General features: G+C 40.2%; 1 non-coding gene across 1 annotated transcript; it reads left to right on the top strand.

Moving 5' to 3' along the window:
* Positions 1-493: 493 nt before the first annotated feature.
* LOC131019278 (small nucleolar RNA R71) lies at positions 494-600 on the top strand. Its single transcript, XR_009100197.1, has one exon. It is a non-coding gene; the product is annotated as a small nucleolar RNA R71 (small nucleolar RNA).
* Positions 601-20,301: the final 19,701 nt, after the last annotated feature.

Raw genomic sequence — 20,301 nt, 5'->3', positions numbered from 1 at the left:
GACTCCTCCACTAGACACAGAAAACCCAGGTGGAGGCTGCACAGCATTGTTGGGATTTGAATAGGAAAAATTTGGATGATTCCTATTATTGGGATGATACGGTGGATTTCCACCCTGATGTCCCTGATAGTTTGGTCTATTGAATTGGTACTGCTGCTGGACAAAATTAGCATCTTCAAACTGTGTTACATCGGATAAAATCGGCTGCTGAGGAATTTTAGCTAGCAATGCTTTTCTCTCCAACTCATACTGCTTTTGAAGAGCTTCATATTTCTCTTTAAAATTATCTCTCTCCTCATTCACAGCTGCAATTCTTCTCGTGGAACTTCTGTCATTCGGCCATTGATAACTGTTGGAGGCCATCTCTTCTATCACACGATATGCCTCCTTTGTGTTTCTATGGAGAAGACATCCACCTGCAGTGGCATCCACCATACTTTTTGTCAGACCAGTCAAACCATTATAAAAGTGAATGATTTGCTGATCCTCCGTGAAACCATGTTGTGGACAGTTCCTGAGCAGCTCACGAAATCTTTCCCAGGCATCATGAATGGTCTCATCTCCTAGCTGGGAAAAGTGAGAAATCTCCGCAATGATTTTCTGAGCTTTAGAGGCAGGAAAGTATTTTGCTAGGAAAGCTCTACACAAATCCTCCCATCCAGTAATAGCACCTCTGTCCAGACTCTTGAACCACTCCTTCGCTCTGTCCCTGAGAGAGAATCCAAACATCTTCATTCTGATGGCATCAGGTGGCACTCCATTCTGCTTAATAGTGTCGCAGATATCTAGGAACTGGGTAATGTGAGCATGCGGATTTTCAGAAGCCGCTCCACTAAACTGCTCAGCTTGCACCATGTTTATCAATCCCGGCTTCAGCTCGAATGTGTTGGCTTGCACAGTTGGTCCCCATTTGCCTCCTTGAAATTGATCAACTCGAGGCTGATACATGTGATTCAGTGGTGGCTCTGGTGGAGGAGCCCGGTTGCGCTCTCTTTCTTCATCTAGTTGCCTCTGAAGGTTTGTCACGACTTCCACAAGAGTTTGAAGGTCCATGTTATTCTCTGCCATTGCTAGCTTTTTCTTTTCGCGGTTGTCTCTTTTGTATTGCTTTTCGATTTCCAAGTTCAAAGGCACTAGATGTTCCTTTCCTTTGGATCTCGTGATCATACACGCCTGAGACAACAAACAAAAACAGAAATTTTAAAAACTAAAAATAAAATAAAATTAAAACTTATAACGCCTGAAATAATGCTTAAGTCTAATCAGAAATATTAAAGTAAATTCTAAATAATCCCCGGCAACGGCGCCAAAAAGTTGATCACTAAATTATTAGCAACAAATTACCGCAACTAACACGGTGTAATTGTAGCACAAATTAAGTAACCGAGTATCGTATCCACAGGGACTATTATGACGAATCACTCTAAGTAATCCTAATTAAACTCTAGTAATATTCAGGCAAACGAAAGAATGAAGGTTTAATTAACTTAAACTAAAACGCAATTAACAATAATTAAAAAGACGTAGGAAAAATCAAATATAAAAAACAACTGATCCTAGGGTAGTAAATTCATCAATTAAATCTACGCAATAAATCTATTAACCCTATGTACCAGTTTAATCCAGTTATGATGAGAGATCACTTAAGTAATCAATTACTCTCGCTAGAGCAGCAACGATCGTAGATTAGTAAATTCTCTATCTCCGTTAGGTCTCAAGAAAATATACTAACTCCCAATAGCTCCTAAGAATAGCTCCCTATGATCCACCTATCTCCGCTAGGTCTCAAGGTTAAAATCATATCATACATTCCTGAATCCGCTAAACAGTTATCTCCGCTAGGTCTCAAACCGAATAGCTAAACATGCAAACTATTGATCAGATAATTCACAAGAATTAAGTACCAGGAATTATGAATCATAAACTGGAAGGCACAAAAGTATTAACAAATAAATCACATAAATTCAATCAACTATTTACAAACCCTAGAATCAGCTAAACGAAACTAGCCAGACATGCTAAAGTAAAACATAAACATAAATAAATAGAATGCAATTATAAAAACTGAATTGTATAAAAACTAAAATAAAAACTGAAGTAGCGACTTGAATCTTCAATCTTGATCCAAGCCTTGAAAACTAGAAAGCAATAAAATTCTAAAGCTAAAAACTAAAGTATGAATACTAAGGTTTTCGGGTGTCTGCCGTCTGATGATGTCCTCAGGTCAAAAGAGGACCTATTTATAAGCTTCAGATTTCCTTCAAATCACCATAGGAGTTGCCATGCAAAGTAGAATTCCAAAAGGAAATAGAATTCTAAAGGTAATAGAATCGTGTAAAACAAGGCAACTTTCCAGCTGGATGCACGCACTGAAAACACTCCCACTCTCGCTGCCTGCCCATTCTCGCCAGAGGAATGGATGTCTCTCGGGGAACGGGTTGCGCCAGAGGAATGGTTGATCTCTCTGGCCTCGCCAGAGGAATGGGTTCCGCTCTGGCCTTCTCCAGAGGAACGGTGACTCCTCTGAAATTTAGGTATTGACTTCTCTGGCAGCGGGGACTCGATCCCTCTGCAATGACTTCTCTGCTCTGATCTTCGGCTCTTCTGGCACTTCTCTGTTCTTGACGATTTCTCTGATCTGGGTTGTGACTTTGCTGGATATGACTTCTCTGACTTCGCCAGAGAAATGGATCTCGCCTCTGACACGCCTCTGACATTGATATCTCTGGTGCCAGAGGAACGGTGATTTCTCTGCTCTGGAGATGTCGGCTCCGCTTCTCTGATATTCCGCGGATTTCTCTGGACTGGCTTTTGATTCCTCTGCTCTGGCATTCCAGAACACTTAGAAAACGCCTAATTAATCCAAAATTCTCCAAAATTGCATTCTTTCATCTGGTAAGCCTAAATCTCCTGCAAAGCATAGAATACACCATAAAACGCACCAAATTCCAGAAGATTATCCTAAAACACGCACATACAAACCCCTAAAAAATAGTGTAAATTAAGCATAAATCAGTACCGCTTAAGGATTACAAAGAGATTAATTAATTTAAGCTGTCAGAGCTCTAATTAATTAATGGATGTCGGATATTTCAAATACGGAGATTTAATAAGTCTAAATACAAGCCCCGACTCATCACCGACAATAAAGGCGTAAGTCAATATTAGTTCTCTAGTGGAATGAACTAATATTTATAAATTAATTATGATCTAGGCTGACCATGGAGAATTAATTTATTTGAGGCCCATCTTTATTCCTTGTATCTGGTCCCTGGACTGGCCCAAAGTCTCCTTGCCCTAGCAGAGGGAGAAATCGCCTATCACAAGGAAACTGGCGCCCCACACATTGTATTTTATTTAAATACAGCTTTCTGCTCTCAGGAAAAATACACACTAAAATATTAGGGTTTTGAGAGCAGTAGGGAGGCACCAGACATGTGAAGCAGAGTTCTCTCTTGGGACTTTCATAGCTCGTTCTCCATCCAACGGTGAAAGCTGAGCGGAACACAGTTCAGAAGATCAGAACTGGAGTTGTTCAATTCAATCATTGACAGCCTCTGCATACAATTTACAAGTAAGTAATTCTAACTCCAACGTGCAGCAATTAAATTCATAGCAGCATGTTAGGATTAATCGTTGTATGGTAAATTAAGATATCCAAGAAACGATCCCGTTGGGCTAATAATCCTTCACTTCAATGATATATCCAAGTATTTTATTTTATGTCTTTTCCTTTGTCTTTGTTTATTTCTTTATGCCTAGTTAGTTTTTTTCCTTCCTGGTGTGGGAATAATCAAATTATGTATGAGCATATGAATTTGTGAGATTGTATCTGGGCAAAGGAGTTGTGCATGTGTGTTCTCGAAGCAATTGGCCTGATTCCAATACAACTTGGACAAACTCAGTGCTTTATGCGGCCGGTAATGCTTTGGGCACGGCCAAGTTACAAGCAGTATGTGGGCACAAGTTAGGAGATCTCTTAACTCCACGAAGTGCGGCAATTGTGGGCGAGTGGTAGTATGTCTTCGGACATGCCTGATGACCATTTGGGTCCAACAAACCTCCTGTGGGCAACCACATGTGAGGAGCGGATGAGGGCGGGGTAGGTTGCGCACGTGACAATTACTAAGGGGGCCCAACCTATTGATCGACTGCCCATAACCAATGATACATGGGCACAACGACTTTTCTTGAACCTATGAGCGATGATTGTGCCCAGACTTAACGAGATGTGCCCAGACCAGGTTATCTTTGCTTTTAATGTTTTTCTTTGTTTTGTTTCAGTTTCTCTTTTCCGGGCTCAGTCTTCTGTTCCAAGCACTCTGACCATAGTGATACCAGTGTGATTGTGACATCGTGACAAGAAAAAAGAATACACCAACTCCTCGTGGGATCGACCCTATACTTACCGCTAGCGGAACCTAGCTGTGGGCATAGGAAAATTATAAATTTATTTGTACGGAGAGTTCCACTGCACAACGACAAGGCAAAGGATAACCTTCGTCAAATTGGTGTCGTTGCCGGGGAGTTGGGTTTTTCAGTATTCGTCTCTCAATTTTTTTTATTTGTGTTCTAGTCTAACATGGGCAGGTTAAGACATGAGGAGGTTACCACCATTAGAAACGTAAATCCCGACAAGGCTCCATCAAATTGGTGTCGTTAGTTTTATGTTTCTAGTAATTCTGTTCTCGTTTTGACCATAGTCTTTTTCTTTCTTTTTGTTGGAGCCTAACATGATAGGTAATGATGAGAGAAGGGTGAGACCTGTGCCCTGAGGGCAAAGCTAGTGCATCAGAGGGTAACTTGAGGATGGTGGAGTCTGCCCAAAGCCTTCGGTCAGAGCAACACAGCAACTCTCTGCCCAGAACCCGCTGAACTAGTCCATCTGACCAGAATGATGACATGCTTTGGGCAAAACCCAGGAGACAATGATGGAGGTTCACGCTGCCCAGAACACTTGCTATGCCCATGTAAGAGTCATGTTCTCATCTTAGTGTCCCTTATTGTTTCCTACCTTGTTTTTTTTTTTTTTTTTGAGTCTTTTTCTTTTTGGTGTTGTTTTGTGGCCTTCTTTATCCTAACACTTTGCCTAAGGCAAAGTGTGTGAGTGGAGAAGGCCAGTTATTATTTGTATGTATGTATGTGATGTTTTCTTTTCGTTTTGGTCTATGGTTACCCCATTTCTAACTCACTTTGCCTAAAGCAAAGTGTGTGAGTGGGGAGACATTCCGTGTTGTTTTTGTGTGACGTGTTTGACCTAGCATGATGTGTGATTTAGATTTTGGATATGATAATTATGTGTTGTGAATGTGAATATTTGATTTGAACATGCCTAGGGATAGTGAGTATGAGAGATTACTAATGTTGAGCATATATCCTGTGAGGTCTGAGCTTTTTCATGCTATATCTTTCATATGCAAAAGCATGATTCATTTCTGTGTGCATTTTATCCTTTGACTTTGAGTAGAACTATAACTTGTCTGCATTCTGGTCAAAGCCTCATTGAGTTGGTCTATGGAACTTAAATGATTTAGGCATTTTCTTTCACTTAACCCATATATACCCAAATGACAAACCCTACGTACGAACCTTTGTACAACCCCTTTGAGCTTGTTCGTTTCAATTGAAAAATCACTTAAATTTGCCCAAATGAATGAGCCTACCCGATCAAATGAATTAGGGCAAAGAGAAAGTCAAAGGGAAAGGAAAGTCGGAGGAATAAAAAGGGAGGGGTTATGCCTATAATCACAGATTTCATTGTGTCCCTTATGTGAAAAGAAAAAGAAAGAAAAAAAAGGACTAGAAAAAAATGGTAAAAATAGAGTCCAAGTTGTTTGTGCTTAGGCCCACAAGAATTGGGCAAAGTCTAATGTAAGAAAGGGATGGGTAGTTGTGCCCAGAACGGAATTCATTTGAGCTTAGCCCAGAGCCATAAATTTTCCCACCTCTGCGTTAAGCCACATTACAACCCTAATAAGACCTAAAGATAAGGACCTAAGACCAATAATTTTGAGATGCGGAGGCATAAGAAGGCAGGTAAGCCTATGGTGAACGCTTTGGTCAGAGGATACGAGCGAGTACACTTAGCCCACATACACAGAGCGAAGAGTGTTTGGTAAGGAACCCTCTCATTACTCAACATGTTTTTCCTGAATCACTTGAGGGCATAATATTTCTTTATTCCGTTTGCACGCATATACGATTATGTGCCCAGAGTGCCTATTATGCTTATTGCTTTGGTATGTTTGAGTCTTTCTTTTCTGTCTTTTTCTGTTTTCATTTTGGGCAAATTGCATTTACACGCTTGAGGACAATCGTGCTTAAAGTGTGTGAGTGTGACGAGCCTATTTTTCGTGCTCTTTTTGTGTGTTGTTTAGGCCTAGATCGAGTCTTGTTTTTGTGTGTTTTGTGTCTTTTGTGTTTGGGAGGACACATTTTGGGCACAAGGACAAGTGGACAAGATCTTAGGCAAAGCAGGCTGTATTCCGCAAAAGAGGCACAGATTTGAGATCGTTCATGGGCACAACAATCGTACTCCTGTGTCCAGACCAAGTACCATGTGGGATCCAGTGCGTTCAAAGGTACAGCGGCGAGACAGGAGCACAATTTGGCGTTCCAGGACAAAGCAGGAAAAACTGGTGTTCAAGGGCACAGTCGCAAGTCAGAGGTCGAACGAGAATTAAGCAAAATTATGATGCTGACTTTGAGGCACAACCTGGCATGCAAGGGCACAGCGCGCACCCATCAACATAAGGAAAGAATGAGGCGGATATCCACTTATCATGTATAGGAGGATCTGACCTAATCTACTTACCAAAGTTATGGGATGCATATCTGATTTGGGCTAAGCATATATGGAAAGAAATCTCAGCAGCTTGGCTACGCCCACAAATCCTAGTCGCCGTGCTTAGAAACCCTAGCTGCTGCACCCAGAAGCCCTAATCTGCATGGACCTAGCCCAAGGCCCACTCCACTCTCTACATAAGGATGCACTCTCCTACGCCCAGAGTAGTCAGTTTTTGAGTTTTAGAGGCTAGACATACTTATCACAATGTAATCACTAGAGTAGTTTGGGTAGCCATGGCTTCGCCATGACTTAGTTTAATTTGTACCTCCTTGTTTTTATTTGATCTTCCCAAACTTGGTTTTGGGTAGAGATGTTTTTCGTTTGAGCTTCAATGATATATTCAAGTGATGCAAGTAGAAGCGTGAAATATATTTGATACTGATAAATATACGAACTCTGTTGATAACCATTGTATACCGGAAATACGTACAATAAGGGTTAATCTTCTGTTGATTCACTCATGAATACCGGAAGAACACCCCGAGAAGGGAACAATTCCACCCTCTACATTTTAACTCTCAATTCGACTCCCCTAAAACATAAATAAAACTCCTATTTATAATAAAGCCCTAAACATCTAAAAGGAAATAAACTAACTTGACCAACAAGACAAATCAATAATTAAAGATATAATATATTATACGATTCTATCTTCATCATTCTCTCCATCCTTGAAACGATTCATCCTCGAATCGGAAACGTTCTTGATGATGTTCTGCATAGGGTCGATCATAATGACCGTGTAGAAAGTCAAAGATCTCTCGATTCTATGCTCATAATTCCTTAAATTGTTGAGACAGAAGGTCGTCATCACGATGGAGATAATCTTGAATATTCTGAACGGTTGATTGACGGGAAGACATTTCTTAAGACCGTAGCAAGGCTCTGGATACCAACTGATGCAGGTAGAAGTGTGAAATATATTTGATACTGATAAATATACGAACTCCGTTGATAACCATTGTATACCGGAATACGTACAATAAGGGTTAATCCGTTGATTCACTCATGAATACCGAAAGAACACCGCGAGAAGGGAACAATCCCACCCTCTATATTTTAACTCTCAATTCGACTCCCCTAAACATAAATAAAACTCATATTTATAATAAAACCCTAAACATCTAAAAGGAAACAAACTAACTTGACCAACAAGACAAATCAATAATTAAAGATATAATATATTATACGATTTTATCTTCATCATTAAGTATTTTATTTTATGTCTTTTCCTTTGTCTTTGTTTATTTCTTTATGCCTAGTTAGTTTTTTTCCTTCCTGGTGTGGGCATGATCGAATTATGTATGAGCATATGAATTTGTGAGGTTGTATCTGGGCAAATGAGTTGTGCATGTGTGTTCCCGAAGCAATTGGCCTGATTCCAATACAACTTGGACAAACCCAGTGCTTTATGAGGCTGGTAATGCTCTGGGCACGGCCAAGTTACATGCAGTACGTTGGCACAAGTTAGGAGATCTCTTAACTCCACGAAGTGCGACAATTGTGGGCGAGCGGTAGTTTGTCTTCGGACATGCCTGATAACTATTTGGGTCCAACAAACCTCCTCTGGGCAACCACATGTGAGGAGCGGATGAGGGCAGGGTAGGTTGCGCATGTGACAATTACCAAGGGGGGCCAGCCTATTGATCGACTGCCCATAACCAATGATACATGGGCACAACGACTTTCCTTGAACCTATGAGCGATAACTGTGCCCAGACTTAACGAGATGTGCCCAGACCAGGTTATCTTTGCTTTTAATATTTTTCTTTGTTTTGTTTCAGTTTCTCTTTTCTGGGCTCAGCCTTCTATTCCAAGCACTCTGACCATAGTGATACCAATGTGATTGTGACATCGTGACAAGAGAGAAGAATACACCAACTCCTTGTGGGATCGACCTTATACTTACCGCTAGCGGAACCTAGCTGTGGGCATAGAAAAATTATAAATTTATTTGTACGGAGAGTTCCACTGCACAACGACAAGGCAAAGGATAACCTCCGTCAACCTCTAAGGTATCTCAATATCCAATTCAAACCTAATCATTGATCTTTACCTAGTTCTGGCATGAACGTACTCATAACACTAATTGCATGAGCCAAATCTGAACTGGTGCAAATTATGTTATACTTGATTGATCCAACAATATTGGAATGTGAATGTTCTCATATACCTCTCATCTTCATCATTTCCTGGTCTTTATGCAGTTGAAAATTTGAAATGTTGAGCAAAGGGTACCTTGACTTCTCTAGTTTCAGCCATGTTGAATTTCTTCAACACTTTCATGATGTAATCTTGTTTATACCAGCCATAGACAATTATTGGACTTGTTTCTGAACAAATCCATGCCCAAAATCCTTCTTTCATTCTGAAGGTTTTTCATTTCAAACTCATCTTGTAGTTTAGACTTTAACCTCTTGATCTCTGCTACATCCTTACTGGCAACTAGCATATCATCAACATAAAGAAGCAAGTATGTCACATCTGATTTGTCATTCCTTCTTAGATAGACACAACTATCATACATTGATCTTTAAAACCTAATCTTCATCATATACCGATCAAATCTGAGACACCATTGCCTTAATGATTGCTTTAAGATATAAAGAGACTTTTTGAGTTGACAAATTTTCTGGTAGCATAAAGCCCTCTGGCTGCACCATAAAGATCTTCTCCTCCAATTCACCATGTAAGAATGCAGTTTTAGCATCTAATTGCTGAAGCTCTAAATTTTCTTGAACCACTATGGCCAAAAGAATCCTTCTGGAGATATGCTTTGCTACTGGAGAGAAGTCCTCATTAAAGTCTATACCACCCTTCTTTTTAGTGAAGCCCTTTGCCACCAGAATGAGCTTTAAATCTGATAGAGTCATCCACTTCGACTTTGTTTTTGAAAATCTATTTACAGCCAATGCATTTTTGTTTGACAGGCTTGTGAACTAACTCTCAAGCTGCAGTCCTAATTAGAGACTCTATCTCTTCATTCATGGCCTTAATTCATTGATCCATTTCTTTCCCATTCACAGCTTCTTTGTAATTCTTTGGTACACTGTATTCCATATCTTTGCAACAGTGAGTGCAAAAAAAATCAGATCAGCTTCCCCAAATCTGTCAGGTGGTTTGATGAGCCTTCTTGTCCTATATCTTGCTAGCAGATAGTCGTTTAGATTATTTGCTTCATCCTCAGTTGGCTGCTTAGTGTCAAATGTACTATCGTCATATTTCTCTTCGGGCATATCTTGACTTTTGGCCCATGTGAGATCCACATCCACTTGAGTATCCTTTCTCATAACTGCCTTTTGTTCAGTAGTCTTGAGAAATGACATTACATCTTCTCTAAAGACAACATCTCTATAATTGTCTTTTTCTTTCCTTGTTCAATACACCAAAGCTTGTATCCTTTTACTCCCTTAGGATATCCAATGAATACACACTTAAGCGCCCTAGGATCCAATTTATCCCACCTTATGTGTGCATAGGCAAGACAACCAAATGTCTTCAAGTGGTTATAATCAGGTGCTCTTCCTAACCACAATTCTTCTGGTGTTTTGAAACTAATAGCTGATGAAGGGCTCATGTTAATCAGATAACATGCATTGACAGTTGTATCTCCCAAAAATCTCTTTGGTACACCACTATCAGCAAACATGGACCTTATTCTCTAAAGGATGGTCCTATTCATTCTTTCTATAATTCCATTTTGATGTGGGCTAGCCTGCACGGTCTTGTGCCTCTTTATGCCATTTGCTGCACAAAATTTATGGAATTCATTAGAAAGAAACTCCTATCCATTGTCAGTCCTCAAGTATTTAAGCTTTATCCCAGTCTCACTTTCAACCTCATTTTACCATTCAATGAATTTCTGAAAAGTATTTGACTTTTGTTTCTAAACATATAACTAGAGCTTCCCTGAGAAATGGTCAATCTGTGAGAAATACCATCTTCCTCCTCCAATAGTCTCAGTCTTTGATGGCCCCCACAGGTCAGCATGAACATACTCCAGAGGAAGACAAGAAGGGAAAAGGGAAGATGATTGAAGAAACAAAAGGAAATCCTCCAAGGAAACCAAGCAAACAGCTCCGCATCAACTAAGGACTAAGGAAGATCAAGGAATGTCATCTAATCAGAAACTCTTTATTTTTGTACATGATATTCTTAGATTGTCATAGTTCATTCTTCCTTGTTTTGTTTTTCTGCACACTTTTGGAATATTATCTTTTACTGATTCCTAGCTGATTTACGTTTACTCTGTCATTGTTCTCTTTGCCTAATTTACTTGAGTTAATTATGGATTATCCAATTTAGGGGGAACTCTGCTTAAGCTTTATCAGTACTTGACTGTTTTCCTGACTGATTGTTGGGAACTTGTTTTTATTCGCTTTTATCTTTGTCTATTAAAGAAAATAGGGCTTTTGTGGCATCATGATTAACTGGCGACTTTGTGTTTAGTATTGATCTTTCAACTTCTGAACACCTCTTTTTGGGCATATCGTTTCAAATCATAGCATGCATTGTACGCCGCCTATTTTCAGCAAGAGATCGTGCCAAATATTCCATATCAGTTTAAATCTCTTATTTTAAGGTATTTTTCTGACGGGCATTTATTACGGACGTCAAAATTTATTAAACCTGACTTGGCGCGCAGATTTCAAACCGCCCACGTCTTTTCGATTGCCCTAGGAAACTGTTCATCCTCCACGATCACACTTTCTCCATTACGGCCACTCCTCCATCTTCCATTACTTTTGCATTCTCTCTAACTTCCAAAATCCACAGCACCCTACTGTGAGATTACTCTTTGCAAATTTTTTCTTCACAAATTTCAGATTCGAAATGGCCAAGACCAACATGAAGAAGAACGACAACAAAAAGGAGGCTCCGATCGAGAAAGAAGTCAGATATGAACAGTCTGTGCACAAGGAATCTTTCAAGAAGAAGCCTGAATATGCAAAGGTCTTGACAATTCTCCACCGACATGGATGGACCAAATTAGTCACCAGCGAACCAAAATATCAACTCGATGATGCTGTCCGAGAATTCTACAAGAACCTTCGTTTCAACAACTCCGAAGAGCTCATTTCAAAAGTCAGTGTCATCACCTCGACAGATTGTGTTGTAGAGACTCTCAACGTCTCTCAGATTGTCAGAAAATTGTTCGAACTCCCGAACAGTGGAACTTCCTTCTCCAGACTGACTGATGAGAAAGCGAACAAGATTCTCAAGTCTGCTCTAAAGGATGAATCGGAATCGACAGAAAGTCAAGTTACTCTTTCCCATCTTCATCCAAAGTATGCCATGCTGGGCAAGATAATCCAGAAATGCTGGATAGGTGCCACCGGAACTCCGGACAAAGCTTCTCAACCTCAGAAGAATGTTATGGCTGCTCTTCTGAAGAATGAGTCCTACAACTGGGAAGAAGCTTATCTGAAGCTTCTCTACAACGAAGCTCACAACACGAGGCCGGCGACAATGGTTCGACAAGGGAACAGGGTCTCCCAGATTATCATCGAAAGAACAAATGAGCACAGATTTGTGCGATGGTTAAAGATGATTAACTTCACAGACAGTCTTCGTCTCTTCAAACTGGCAAGAAGAGAACCCAAACCTTCTCTGAAGACGAAGGTAATTGATATCTCATCTCCACAATCATCTGACTCTGATGCCCCTGATTCACCTCCATCAAATCCTCCTGCTCGCATGAATGTGCCCCGCCGATTCCGTTCCATCCTCCCTCAAAAACCCTCCAAAAGACCAAATGAGATGCCTTGGAAATCTTCTCCAAAATCCAAAGGCAAAGCTGTCATGGAAACTTTCCCAGAAACAGCTCCCACTGTTTTTGTAAAAGGTACTCGGGAAGTAGTTGAACTTCACTCTGAAGCTCAACGAAATGCTACAAGTCACCTCTGTCGTTTACTTGGTGATTTCGATACGTCATTAGAAGTCTACCGGAACCTTCATAGACTTCTCACGTATACCTTCCTGAAGACGGCACCCTGCCCACAAATCAACAGTCTTCACAGCTCTGAAGCCGAAGTCTCATTCGAGATGGATGAGGCATCCCTGATCAGTCTCTTTCAAATTGAAAAAGTTTGGGATGTAATTCATGGCTTTGACAGTTTCGCCATGAATTACCTATATTCTTCCAAACAGTTCAGACATCTCATCTCACTCAACAACGATGCTGGAACTTCGAAGGCATCTGAAGAGCCCTTCATCTTCGAACAAGTAACTTATGTACTCAGCTCTCCAGTTTGCGACACTGCTCCACCAGCGGAATATGTTGCTGATCCTGCTGCCTCTGAGCAACCGATGACTGATCCAATCAGTCAGTTGAACTTGCCATCAACAATCTCTGCTGAAGTTGACCAGGCTAGTGTCACTGAAATTGATGCACCATTGCCAGAAGCAGAACAGAAATCAGCTGACAATGCTGATCTCCCAGCCTCTGAAGGACGAGTCGAGGACATCACCAAGTCTCCTTAGCCTTCATCATCACCCCTCTTGAATACTGATGAGCCTACTCCTCCTGAAAGCGTCACCATCAGTCAAGAGCAGTCGATTTCTCAGCCTCCTGCTGAAGAAAGAGCGGAATGCTCTGCTCCACCGAGCACAGCAGAGGCATCGACCTCAAAATCTCCATTTGACGATCAACAAACAAAGACCTCCTCTGCCGATCAGGAAATACCAATAGAACAAGTTGAGCTTCCTCGCCCAACGGGACCAGTTCTATTTGATTCAGATGCAGAAATTGACGAGCTTCTTACCATCTGGAAACACAATCGGCCGCACAAGAATCTATTATGGATTTCTGACGATGTAGAAGATCCGACTGCTGTACTGCTTGAGCATATCTCCAATCAACAGCTTGAAATCGACTCACTCCATCATGAACTCGAACGTCAGAATATTTATGGAGAAAAGTTTGTGAAGAAACACAAAGAAGTCCAGGAACAGGCAACGGCAGACATGATTTATCATGCCGAGTTGATCCATAAGCTTCAACAACAGTTGGGGGCAGAAGAAGTTGCTCTTCTCAAATTCAAGACGGAAATGCTTGATCTTGACAAAGGTATTCCCAAAATCAAGAAGGATCACAATAACTTGTGCAATCTTTTTCTTGAATAAGAGATTCAAACGAAGATGCAACTTCTTGAGCTCTCAGAGAAGATCAGGGAAATGCATCTTGAATTCCTGAAGACGTTCATGCCTGAAACTGCAGTCAGACACCTCGTTGCAGAAACAGTGAAACCTATCCTGGAACGACTTGCGAAAGTGGAACTGCAAATCCAACAACCTCAAGAGTCCCCTGACTCTTCCCTCCTTCAGAAGATGTTTAGCGATCTTCAAGAGCTGAAAAGCCGACTTTCTCCCGATGATGCCAAAAAGGGGGAAGAGGATATAATGAAGCGCATCCGAAGGGAAGAGAAAATGATCCCTTCATACTTTAACAGGGCTGAAGAGATTATTTCAAAGGTTGCTCCTACCATTTCCTCAGTCGAACTCAACAGGAAGAGAGGCAGAGAAAGCTCCTCAAATGAGCCAGAGCTGAAGAAGACAAAACTCGATTTCGTATCAACTCTAAAGGAAGGTCAAAAGCTCGAACACTACTTCAGTAAAGGACTGATAGTATCATATTTGGAAAAGTTTGAACGACCAGACAAATGGATACCGTCTGAGTTGAACGACTGGTGGGAAAAAACTAAGGAATGCTACACCAAATGGATGGTTTTTGCAAACATCCAAGGTGACAGGGATTACAGGAATGATGCCTGCAAGTATTTCCTGTTGCAGCTGCAAGAACGAGATTTGGTCTTACAAATGCAAGATGCTCAAAGAAAATTCAGAAAAAGCATTCCTGACCCTCAGAAGAAAATTGTGACTCCACCAAGGATTAAGAATGGAGTCAACAGAGACAGAATCAAGACAGAATTCAGAGACATATGCAAGATTTGGAATTTGCATCCAGACTCCAGTGAAGCCAGAAAGATCTGGGAAGCAGTCTTCAAGCTATACAATCAGAAACCGTGAGTCTCTTGGTTGTCTTCTGTATTGTTCTTTTCCGATTCCAAATTGTAATTTAGACTGATGGCTTATCAGTCTTTTATTAATGAAAAGAACTTCTTTTTTATCTCAACCTGAAGACAATGACTCTTTGTCCAGGCTCTGATTATGTTTTTCTGTCTTCTCCTTGTTCTGTTTTAGAACTTTTTTCGTTCTTAACTCTAAGTACAAGTTTTTAGGTTCTATTGTTAAGGGGGAACTGTTTTCACCCCAGGTTTAGAACTTGTACTATGAGTTCAGTCTTTTTGTTGTCTAGAATTGCTATGTGGTTTTGGCATCATCAAAAAGGGAAAAATTGTTGGGAACCTTGTGGAATATCCTAACCCTTGTTTTGATGATACCAAAATTCATAGGACTTAATTGTAATAGACTAGAATTGCTTTGAACTCAAGTGTTAGAGTTCGGTTCTAGTTTAGCTTGCGGTATCGAAGACTGAAGACTGAAGACTGAAGAACGAAGGACTGAAGACTGCAGATACCAACTGAAGTATCAGTTGAAGAATCAGTTGAAGACTGATTACTTAATGCGCGCAATGGACTGATATTAAAGTCAAGTATCGGTTGAACATTTCTCCTAGGACTGATCTTCCAACGTTCAGAGGAAGCCACGTACTCACAAAGTACAGCCGCATTAAATGCAGAGATCTCAGGATATCCTTATCTCTGCAGAGGTCATTCCTATCTGGTGGTTACTTTTCAGAGACGTCACATCTCCTGTCCATCAAGAGAGTCGTTTCCACCCAGACAAGGAACCTCGAAGATTGAAGCCTCAGCCCAAATTCGAATTGCTCTCCAACGGAAGAAATCTTGATGACGTTCTACGCCAACGGATCTATCCAAGAGTTCTCCTACAAATAGCGCTCAAGGATCACTTCAACCTTCACCGATTCAACGACATAAGCTGAAGCTTTGCCAAAATTGCTACTCAGCCTAAAGCTTAATCTCCCCAAAGCTTGAATCGAAGAAGAGAATTCCAAAGCCTAAAATCAGTCACTGCTGATTACACATATTCTCTTAGACCTTAGGCAAACCTCTGTTAACTCAGAAGCCAAAGGTCAAACTTGCTTCAAAGAACTTATTCTTTGTAGTGAAGTTGGCACTCGTTCAAACCTCCTTCCCAAAAGAGTGTTTGAGTGATTTAGAGTTCAGGAAGGTACTCTGACTCTGAGTGAGAAGTCTTAGCACGGGTTGTGCTGAGCAGAGAAATCTGACGCGAGTGAAGCGTGGGTCCTGAAGAAGGGTTTTCTTCAGTGGTACGGTTGTGTGCACCCGGCAAGCACACGGTTTGGTTTGCAGTGCACCTGTTAAGCACTTGCGGAGTGGATTGTTGGTCTGATCAACCAACCGTGGATGTAAGAAAGGGTTTTTCCGAACCACGTAAAAGTCTCTGTATTGTTTACAGCTTTCAGTTTTACATTCTTACTTGTGTTATTTCAATTGATAAACTGAACACTGATTAACTGCAAAGAGTAACCTAACAACCAACAATGTGCTCCACCAAGGCTATTGCGAAACTAAGTTTAATTTCTGCTGCGTATGATATCAGTCTGATTGATCTATCTTTTGATAGTCAGGAAGAGTGTTATCATCTCTGTCTTAGCAAACACGACTGAAGCCCTTACGTGCATCAGTTAAGTTCCAACAACTTAACTGATAACTCTTTACTGAAGAGCTTTCAGTATCAGTCGTCAATCCTGTTTGGTCAAAACTATTTTCAATAAAACAGGAGTCTGTGTTTGCATGCAAAGTTTCGTTTTGATCTCTGACTGAGATCCCTCTGATTGAGGATTTGAAAAATAGCCCATAGGTGTATTCCCTCCCCCATACACCTATTCGAGACCCTCTGGACCTAACACACCCACTTTCTCAGAATACGTGGAAATGGATTCATCTTCTAACATCCACAAGTTCTCGAACTTGGTGGTGAGATGTCTTAGCTTTGTTCTCTTGATGCTCTCCGAGCCTTCACATTGCTCCTGTAGAATAGTCCAAGCCTTACGAGCTTCAGTACAGTTAGATATCAACCGAAATGACGCCATGTCAACGGTTGTAAAAATAGCATGAATAGCTCTTGAATTAAAGTTGGAAACAGCACGTTCGTCAACTACACGAGGATGAATCCACCCTACAATAACATAAAGCCATGCTCGTTCATCGAGCAACTTCAAATACATTTTCATCTTGGTTTTCCACAATGAATAGTTCTTCCCACTGCTATCCAAGGTTCGAGGACGACCAACAAAATTCACATCCATAGTAGTAAATCTGCATAAGGAACGAAATACTTAGTATATCAAGTACCCACTCTGATACCAATTGAAAGAAATTTAGTGCCTAAATTTACTACAAAAACCATGTTTTGTACAAAACATACGAATTTCGTAAAAAACAAACTTATAAACATAAGTTGAAATTTCATGTGTCATCACGAGTGTTACTAACATGATAAATAATAAACAACGGAAAATGAAACGACACTAGAAATACTTTATGCAGATTTATCAATAATGATAAATCTGCAGTTGTCATAATGATGGTAAATTACTATGGTGAATCAAAACAAATTACAACATAGTAGAACAAACATATTCTATCTTCTAGATTCTACAATCTAGTCTGGAGAATATGAACTAACAACTAATCTAAGCCTAGACTAGTTGAACCAAGAAACAGAACGGAGAACAACCTTTACAAACGTAAATCTGCCTAAGGAAATCTCTAACAAACATATTCTCCCTTCTAGATCCTATAATCTAGTCTCGGAGAATATACAATAAGAACTAATCTAAGCCTAGACTAGTTTAACAACATAAGATCATTCTAGGAACAATCTAAATAAGACTACCTACACTTGTGTTGTTCGAATCACACAGATTATACAATCTGTCCGAACTAACAGCAACTCTGTCAGACGACGAAGCAGCTAACACAGGCAGGCAAAATGATGAACTTTGGAGGAGCTCTTGAATTTGCAGCAAGGGTTCTGGATCTTAAAATGCATAACTTCCTAAATGAGGTCTTCTCAGGTATTTATAGACGTTCCACAGATCGTGGACTTCATGGATGATCAGTTGCAAGAGTTGAGGTAACTTCATTCGGTAGTTATCTCCATGATCTCCATAACCGACGCTGCCCACTCCTTTTAAAACTGCTCATCCCCTTTATTGTATACTTGTAAAACCATATAAAAAAGAAATACAAATAATAAGAAGATAAACTGATTAATAAACCGCAAGGATGAAAAATCCGAGTGGTAAAAAATGAGTAACGGTCTTCATGTTTGTTAGTTAGCCAACTAACAATTTCAAGTTTGTTAGTTAGACAACTAACAAACAACATAATCTTGTTGGTAACACACCAATGAACGCTTGTTCACATCATGTTGGTAACACAACAACCAACACGTTTAAAATGAAACCTGAACACTCACCATCCTTATCCTAATCCAATGCTACATCTAATCCTTGTTGAATAAGAATCGTGTGCATCTTGATTTTCCACAAAGTGAAGTCGTTCTTCTCATTGAACTTTTCCGCCTCAAACTTCGCCATTAGCATCTTTTGGATCAATGCTTTTATCTTCAGAATCATTGGCTCACTTCGCGATCTACAACCATCGTGAATCCATTCCCAAATTGGTTCCCACAAATGGCGGGATCTACAATCATCGTGAATTCGTTCCCAAATTGGTTCCCACAAATGGCGCCAAATGTTAATTCAAGAACATGAATCAATCAAGAAGTTTAGAACGGATTGAGCTGAATCTTTGTTGCGATCGTAAACAAGAAAACCAAATGAAAACAACAAACTAACAGAAAGAGTTTACGTTGTTTAGATCATATGGATCCTACATCCACGGGCAAAATGATTAACTCCTTTATTACTCACAAAGAATGAATGTACAGAGTCAAGAATGAGCAATCTCAACCTTGAAAGATCTATGATCTTGCTGAATCCATTTACCTTATTGCTTTTTTTTTCTCACATTTACAACATCCCCCAAAGTAAAGAAAAGTGAAAATGAGAATAACAGTTGCTTCACCTTATATACTCCATGCATGAAGGTGTAAACGCATGCATAACTAAAGCATAAGTTGCTTTAACTAACTTTAGTATAAGTTCCACAATCTTATTGTTATTTGCAGTTAGATCCCTCACATGATAGATGCATAAGTGAAGTCGCACTCTCCACAGCTCATTTGCTCATTCTTCCATAAACGAGCCAGACCTTTGATAATAGTCCAACGAGCTTGAAGAACACCAAAAGCTCGTTCACCGTGCAGCTTCTTGCATCACTTTGAATATTTTCTTCTTCTTCTTCTTCTTCTTCTTCTCGTCACTTGGAAATGGGAAGCTTTTGATGAAGACTGGCCAATCTGGGTCGATTTCAATTGTTAAATAGTAGCCCGTAGTATGATGGGATCAAAGTCCACTACTGCTTAATGTCCCGAAAGAACTTCGTCAAACAATGTCGATTGATACAACATGTTGATATCGTTGTTTGAGCCTGCAACTCCGAAGAAGGCATGCCATATCCAAAGATATTGGGATGCCACGACCTCAAGAATAATAATCGGCTTGCCGTGATCCCCTCGGGTGTATGTTCCATGCCATGTTACTGGACAATTCTTCTAAGTCCAACGCATGCAGTCTAAGCTTCCTAACATTCCCGGGAACCCATGCTTCGCCTCGTGCATTGCAAGTAGTCTTTCACAGTCGGTGATGGTTGGTCTCCTCAAATATACAGTGCCAAAAATACGGACTACATCTTCACATAATTTCTTCAAGCACTTCAACGTCGTTGTTTCTGCCATACAAAGATATCATCGTAGGAATCTGTAGCACCACCATTTGCGAGTTGTCGAATAGCAGTCGTGCATTTTTGGATCGCCCACAAGCATCTCTGTATTGTTGTAAGTATTGATCGACCTCCAACGCATTCACAATGCGCAAAAATGAAGACCGACTTATACGAAAATAACGCTAGAAAAATGGATCATCGTAAATAGGATCAGGGGCAAAGTAATCTTGATAAAGTTGTTCACGACCAGTTTTAGCATCGCGATAAACGTATTTTCTCTTCTTTCTCGTTGGAAGGGATCAAAATTAATAGTACTTGTCACTTGCATGAAATTGGTGGCAAGATGCATGAAAAATAATCCGGGATTCATATTCAAATTAGGAAATAAAAGATGATCCTAATTCAGAATTTCTTCTTTAGATGAAGAATTCGAAGAAGAATTAGAGGAAGAATTGTTGGAAGGAGACATTTTTGTAGAGTGTGGAATAATGGAGAAGAGAAAAATGAAGAATGGAGTAATTGGTGAAAGAGTCGTGTAGGTATTTATACAAAAAATAATAATAAAAAAAATGTTGAAAGTGCTGTTGTGCAACG

This window comes from Salvia miltiorrhiza, chromosome 3 (assembly GCF_028751815.1).
Source record: "Salvia miltiorrhiza cultivar Shanhuang (shh) chromosome 3, IMPLAD_Smil_shh, whole genome shotgun sequence".
NCBI lineage: Eukaryota > Viridiplantae > Streptophyta > Magnoliopsida > Lamiales > Lamiaceae > Salvia > Salvia miltiorrhiza.
Note: the sequence above shows the minus strand (reverse complement) of the source record. Positions and strands in the feature narration are given on the sequence as shown.